Raw genomic sequence first — 6,560 nt, forward strand, 5'->3', positions numbered from 1 at the left:
AAACATTCATCTTCACCAAATGCATTTCCCTGAAAGCATCCAGCAGCCTGCTAACACAGCTGGATGTACTATTTAGAGTGTAGGGAAAGAAGCAAGATTTTGAAAGTGAAAAGCCACCAGTGCTTCTGTCAGGCCATCTTCCACCCTAAAGAAGCCTAGGTTTTAAGCTTTCCTGCAGGGCCTTTGCGGGAACTAATGGTGTCACCTCACTGGACAAGTCAAATCTCATCCCATTTCATTGCCTGAGTGACACTGTGAGGGATTCTGCTGTAAGGATGCTGCTCTGTGTGGCAGCTTCTAGTAAGGGCAGTGCTGGGATCCAGGTACCTGCTGTAGTTGGGAGTCAGGACAGTTCTTGGGTGTTCTGTCATGCCCAGGACACTCTTCAGCTCACTACATCCAGATAAGCATCAACTCTACTGCTTATGCCCACTTGCACTGAGGCCATGCTCCTGAACCTATCGATCCTGAATCCTGACATCTTGAGCATTACAGTGTGGAAAGTGCTGCACAAAGGATGGTCAATCCAAGCTCTGTATTTCCATGGAAACTACTTGCAGTTTCATAAATAAAAGGAACTGAGCTCCAGCTGAGGAACATAAAATGGAAGCAGAGGGGCCCCTGAAAGGATGGTGATTCTCTTGCCCTAAAACAGGGGTAGGCAACGTTTTTTGGCTGGAGTGCCGAAAAAACCACAATGTCTACCTTGGAAGGTGCCAGAGTGCCAACATGCCAGAGCCCAGAACAGCTGTTTGCAGTCTCCTGGCTGCAGCTGCCCATGAAGCCCAGTCTGCTTGCAGCGGGGCTTGCAGCCTCCCAGCCACCTGGTGGGAGCAGCCTGGGCTCTGTGACTGGCAGCAGCTGCTTAGAGCCCAGGCTGGCAGTGGTGTGCCAAGCAAAATGGCCTTGCGTGCCATGCTTGGCACGCGTGCGGGGGGTTGCTGACCCCTGCCCTAAAAGAAAGAGTCAGGAAAGGAAATGTCCACAAGCAGAATAGCTACTAAAGAGAGTGATGTTCTGTACACTTCTCACCACTAAAGGAGCTCCTAAGGGCAGTGCTAGGGCCAGCCAATGACAGAGGAGTTGGTACTGCTGTTGCCCAATCATTAAGTAGAGCATGGTTGATTTGGGAGCTGTGAATCTGGCATCTCTACCTAGCCAGAAATCCTTCCCTTTATCCTGTTTAAATGTCGTTTTTCTTGTAAGGCATCAGGGTCTACCAAATACTGTGCCCAGCATTGGGCATGGTTTTACTACCACCTTCTGCAGAAAATTGACCCCAAGTGGTGAAACAGTGGCAGCACACAGGACAAGCAGTTTCCAAACTATTTGCAAGTCAGTCCACAGATCAGTTTGTTCTTTGCTCCCACCCCTTGAAGGGCAGGGGAAGCGCCATTTGTTTGGGTCCATTAAAGCAGTTTTCCTTAAGTGTTCTTAGGGATAGCTGTTTTTCTGGCTTGGTTTAGTATCCACTGATGTGTTGGGGCTTAATACCTATTTTATGGAAATGGGAGGCTCCTCCCTAGCTTGCTCCTGCAGCCATATGGTTGAGGGTAGGCAGAACATGGGGGCATCTGAACCCCAAGCCTCCAAGCTTGGGCCTGCATGTTAGGATGCCTGCCAAAAGACTCTGGAAGTATATAAAACCCCTGGTGGGGGTGGAGGATGTTTGCCAGTGGTAGGGCCACTTCTAGTTCTGGACCGACTCATGGATTTGGACTTGATTTGGCTGGGAACACGAAACATTTCTTTAAAAAAAGGGGGGGTGGGAGCCTGTAAAGTAAGCTCTTTCTTAATTAAGAGTAGCTAACCTATGTATATTTAGTGTAAATAGCAAATCAATGATCTGGAAGATGGGATGGAGTGCACCCTCAGCGAGTTTGCTGATTACACCAAGCTGGGGTGGGGGAGTAGTAGATATGCTGGAGGGTAGGGCTTGAATTCAGAGTGACCTAGACAAATTGGAAGATTGGGCCAAAAGAATTCTCATGAGATTCAACAAGAACAAGTGCAAAGTCCTGGACTTAGGACAGAACAATCCCATGCGCCGGTACATGCTGGGGATTGACTGGCTGGGCAGTAGCTCTGCAAAAAAGGAACTGGGGGTTACAGTAGACAGTAAGATGAATAGGAGCCAACAGTGTGTCCTTGTTACAGAGAAGACTGCAGGCATACTGGTCTGCATTAGTAGGAATGCTGCCAGCAGATTGAGGGAAGTGATTCTTCCTTTCTATTCAGCACTGGTGAAGACACATCTGGAGTACCGTGTCCAGTTTTGGGCCCCCCCACTACATAAAGGAGGTGGACAAATTGGAGAGAGTCTAGTAGAAGGCAACAAAAATGGTTAGGGGGCTGGGGCACATGACTTCTGAGGAGAGGCTGAGGGAACTGGGTGTATTTAGTTTAGTTTAGTTTGGTAGCCTTCAGCTACCTAAAGGATGGTTCCAAAAAGGATGAAGCAGACTGTTTTTAGTGGTGGCAGATGACAGAACAAGGAGCAACGGTCTCAAGTTGCAGCCAGGGAAGTTTAGGTTAGATATTAGGAAAAATTTTCTCACCGTGGCTAGGGACTTGCATGTAAACTGGTTTAAATGATCAGGAACTGATTTAAACCTGTAACAGAACAGATGTTCAGTGCACATAAACCAGTTTGAAAATGGCTGAAACTGGTTTGAGATAAAACTGGTTGAATGTAGTATCAGACTTAATTGATTTGACTCAAATCAGTTTATGCAATGTCTGTCCCAGACCCCTTGCTGGTTTAAGATAAACCAGAGACCCCCAGCATCCCAGAATGCTTTCTGGGAAGGGTAGGGCTCTCTGCTCCACAGCAGGGTTGGCCCCTCCCCTCTGCTCCCTGCCTGTTGCTCTGACAGAGACTTGCAGGCACAGCAGTCTGTCTGGCTCCACCCCTCCCCCCTCATTGCTTGTGGGACAAGCAGGGCTCCCCCTCTCCTATCCCCCACAGCACGGACCCTAGCCCCATGGACCTTAGGCATGTGGTATGCTAGCTAATGCTGAGAGGTGTCTGTGAATAAGTCTCTCCAATTTCACTGGGATAGGCAGACAGAACAGTGACTGTTTGGAGCTAATCAACAGGTCAGCCAGTAAGCTGTTTAAGAAGAGTTGAAGTAATGGAGAGAGGCTGTTGTTTTGCTAATGAGGTGAAAAATGCTGTTATCAGCCCTTTGCTGGCTTGCTGCCTGTCAGTGTGCTGCAGACAGTATAAAGAAGCAGGTAGGGCGATTGAAAAGCTCTGTAGCATCAACAGATGCATGCACTGCAACCCCTCTCCCCCATTGCCTCAGAGTGCTAGCAGGGATCTGGGGTCTAGCAACATCTGCCTCTTGAGCAGCAAGCAGGGAAAAGCCTAGGATGTTGCAGGCAGACCTCCCTAATCAGAACATCCTGCTCAGGCCTGGCCATGCTCCCCTCCCTTGCAAGCTCAGCTCTGTCCAAGGCAGGGAGGGCTGCTCTACTGCCCCCTGGCTTCTAGCCTGAGCTACTACAGGCATGTGCCTGCATGTCTGGCATGTCTGTGCAGTTACAAAGTGATAGAGCCTAGCCAGGTTAAACTAACCCGCAAAAATTGAATCAATTTAGGCTCAGGCTTTTTGAATGTTTGTCCCTAGCCCATGAGGGTAGTAAAGTACTGGAACAGTTTACCCAGAGAGGTGGTGGAGTCTTCATCCTTGGAGGTTTTTTAAGACGCAGCTAGACAAAGGTTTGGCTGGGATGATATAGTTGGGGACTGTCCTGTTTTGAGCAGAGGGTTGGACTAGATGAACTCCTGAGGTCCCTTCCAACCCCAATTTTCTATGATTCTATGATATGTAATCTTACCCGACTGCCTTTCATTCCTGTTTGACCTGCATGGGATCCTGAGCCAGCTCACAGTAAGACGATGGAAGCTTTTCCTGATGGCCTCTGAGAGGGAAAAGCTGGAGTCTGTTCCATTTTGTGCATCATTGGCCAAATTGTTTAATGCATTTCAGTCAGTGCATCTCTGCAAAGCCATTGATAGGAATGAGTTGGCATATGTTATGGAGAGTACAAATAAAGGTTGGGGTGGCAGTGACTGCAGTTGTTACTGAAGGCCAAATCTGCCCTGCAGAAGTGTCTGAATCTCAAGGAAAGATCCCAGCTTGCTTTTCCAATATCAGGCTGCATTTACCAATCAGGTACCTATAAGTATTATTGTTCACCTTTGCTGAATGGGTGCTCATGTCATGGCCAGCTTCCCATCGGAGGAGAAATCAGAGACATGGAGTCTGGGAATTTTTCTTGTGTGACTTTTAATTATAGTCACCGGTCCTGGAGTGGAGATGGTCATACACAGATGGAGAAGTCTCACTCAAACTTCACTGCCTTGTTGCTGGGATCCAATGTTGACCCAAAAATTGACTCCACTTTGCAAGATTGAGAGAAATCAAACTCTGGCTGTTTGCAATGGTTCCACCGAGCTGTACCACACTGCACAGCTAACAGTAACATGGCATTTTTCAAACACCATATTCTGTAGGTTCCTTGTAAGACTCTGTAACAGCACTATGGGGTCACTCCAACCATAACTATATGGTTGTAACCTGAGCCAGTTTGATTTAGAGCAGTGGTGCTCAACATTTGGCCTGTGAAGCCCTGTGTCAACAACCATCACTGGCACGAGCACACTGGCATGTCGCTGTGGCTTCTGTTGGAGTTCTGCATGCACAGCGAGCTCTCTGAGCTCACCTGTTGTTGGTGTGGAGGCAGTGGTTTTGTACAACTCCAGAGTGCAGGCGTGAACTCAACTACTCCTTGTCCTTTCTTTTTGCCTGCTGGTGAATTCATTGCTGTGGCAATGCTTTTCTGTGGTCCACAGCTTATTAAAAAGGTTGAGTACCACTGATCTACAGTCACAATAACCACAGACTTTAACCAGGCCAGTTTTACAGCTACCAAACCCTTAATGAGCATCTGTATGCTACTGAGGGAAAACCCAACAGCTGAGAGTCAAGACCTGATGGGTAGTATCAGGAGTCAAGGAAGAAAGCACAGGGTTTAAAGCAGAGAATTAGCCACAACAAAGCTGTAGGATGTTCCCTTTGTTTAGCCTGTGAGCTGTTAGGGGAAGAGGTATTCCTTCACTGGGTCTGGGCAGCACTGGGCACAGAGGAACATCCAGGTGCTGCTATATGTCTAGCAGTAAAGGGAGAGGAGATATAGGAAGATAATGGAGAGAAAGGGAGTAGGAAGAGAATTTGGGGTTGGGGGAGAGAAAACAATGCAAGGAAGAGAGAGCAGAGGGGCGTGTCAGTGAACACTCAGTCCTGTCAGTCACTGTCATCATGATGGATGGCACTCAGCTGCAGGAGCAGGCAGATCTGAATCAGCGCGGATGCAGCTGGAACAAGGCAAATGAAGGGTGAGGGGTGCCTAGGTGCCATTTTGCTATGGGTGAGGGTTGAGTATGTGTCTGCTGCCCCCCTCCCCTGCCCCTGCCACCCCACACTCAACGGGCATGTTAGCTAATCCTCTTCCCTGAGCTCAGGCCTGCACCAGGGGCTGGAGATCCCTGTCCAGAGGGAGGGTGGAGGCTGCTCTTTAGAGCTGCAAGATATCAGCAGGAGGGGATGCTGAAGACTTTGCCTTCTATTGGTACTTGTAAGCACTGGGGTATCTAAGCCCCACATTGCCCTTCCACAGAGATGGCTTGGCCTAGCATGGAAGACTGGGGTCCTTCCACCAAAAGTTGTTTGAATGACTGTCACAAACACTAGTGGATTTACACTCTAGGGCTTGTGAAGTGCTCTAGTGTCTTGTCCTAAACATTGTAAAGTCTTTGTGCTGGAGCTGTGAGCTACTGTGTGGTGCCCAGACTTATGGGGCCCCATTTTCAGTTGGTCTCTGAGTCCTATCATATCAAACATGATAAATGCAATAATAAAAGTCACCTCACATTCTCCCTAGATCTGGTCAGTATATCAGTATGCAAAATACAACTGGTCACTGCCTGAAGGTCTTCAATTTTAGATGAAAGGAAATAGAAGGAAGATGTAAGGAAGTGTCCTGGAGAGAGCACAGTGTGTGCATCTCCTCTGTGTGCCGCTCCAAGAACAAAATGGCTGCTGGCTCTGCTCACTGAAAATTCCTAGCAGTACACCAATGCAGAACACCCAGAGCAAAGGCACTGCATTTACACAGCTGTGTACCACAGGATCTATGTGGAAGAAGGACATTTGACAGTAAGTATCTCCCATAGTTGCCAAGAGATAGACATTCACAGCTAATGCCTTATTGCAGTAGTTCTCAACCTTTTTAGCCTCAAGGCACCCTGGTTGAGCCAAGAAGCTAGACTCTAGCTCAGGGGCAGGTAAAGTCTAGCCCACAGCAGACTCCATTTCCCAGCAGCCCCTACCCATGTCGCTGCAGCTGGTTTCCATGGAGACCTAGGAGCAGCAACACCATGACAGCACAGGGCCAGGTTTCTATGGAGACTGGCCCCAGCAGTGCTGGCAGGGCCCATGGCTGAGCAGGGAGCTGCTCCACGGCCGAGGCTGGGATCTTGTAGCAGTGGCAGC

Source organism: Crocodylus porosus, unplaced genomic scaffold, assembly GCF_001723895.1.
Source record: "Crocodylus porosus isolate Cpor-Errol unplaced genomic scaffold, CroPor_comp1, whole genome shotgun sequence".
Classification (NCBI taxonomy): domain Eukaryota; kingdom Metazoa; phylum Chordata; order Crocodylia; family Crocodylidae; genus Crocodylus; species Crocodylus porosus.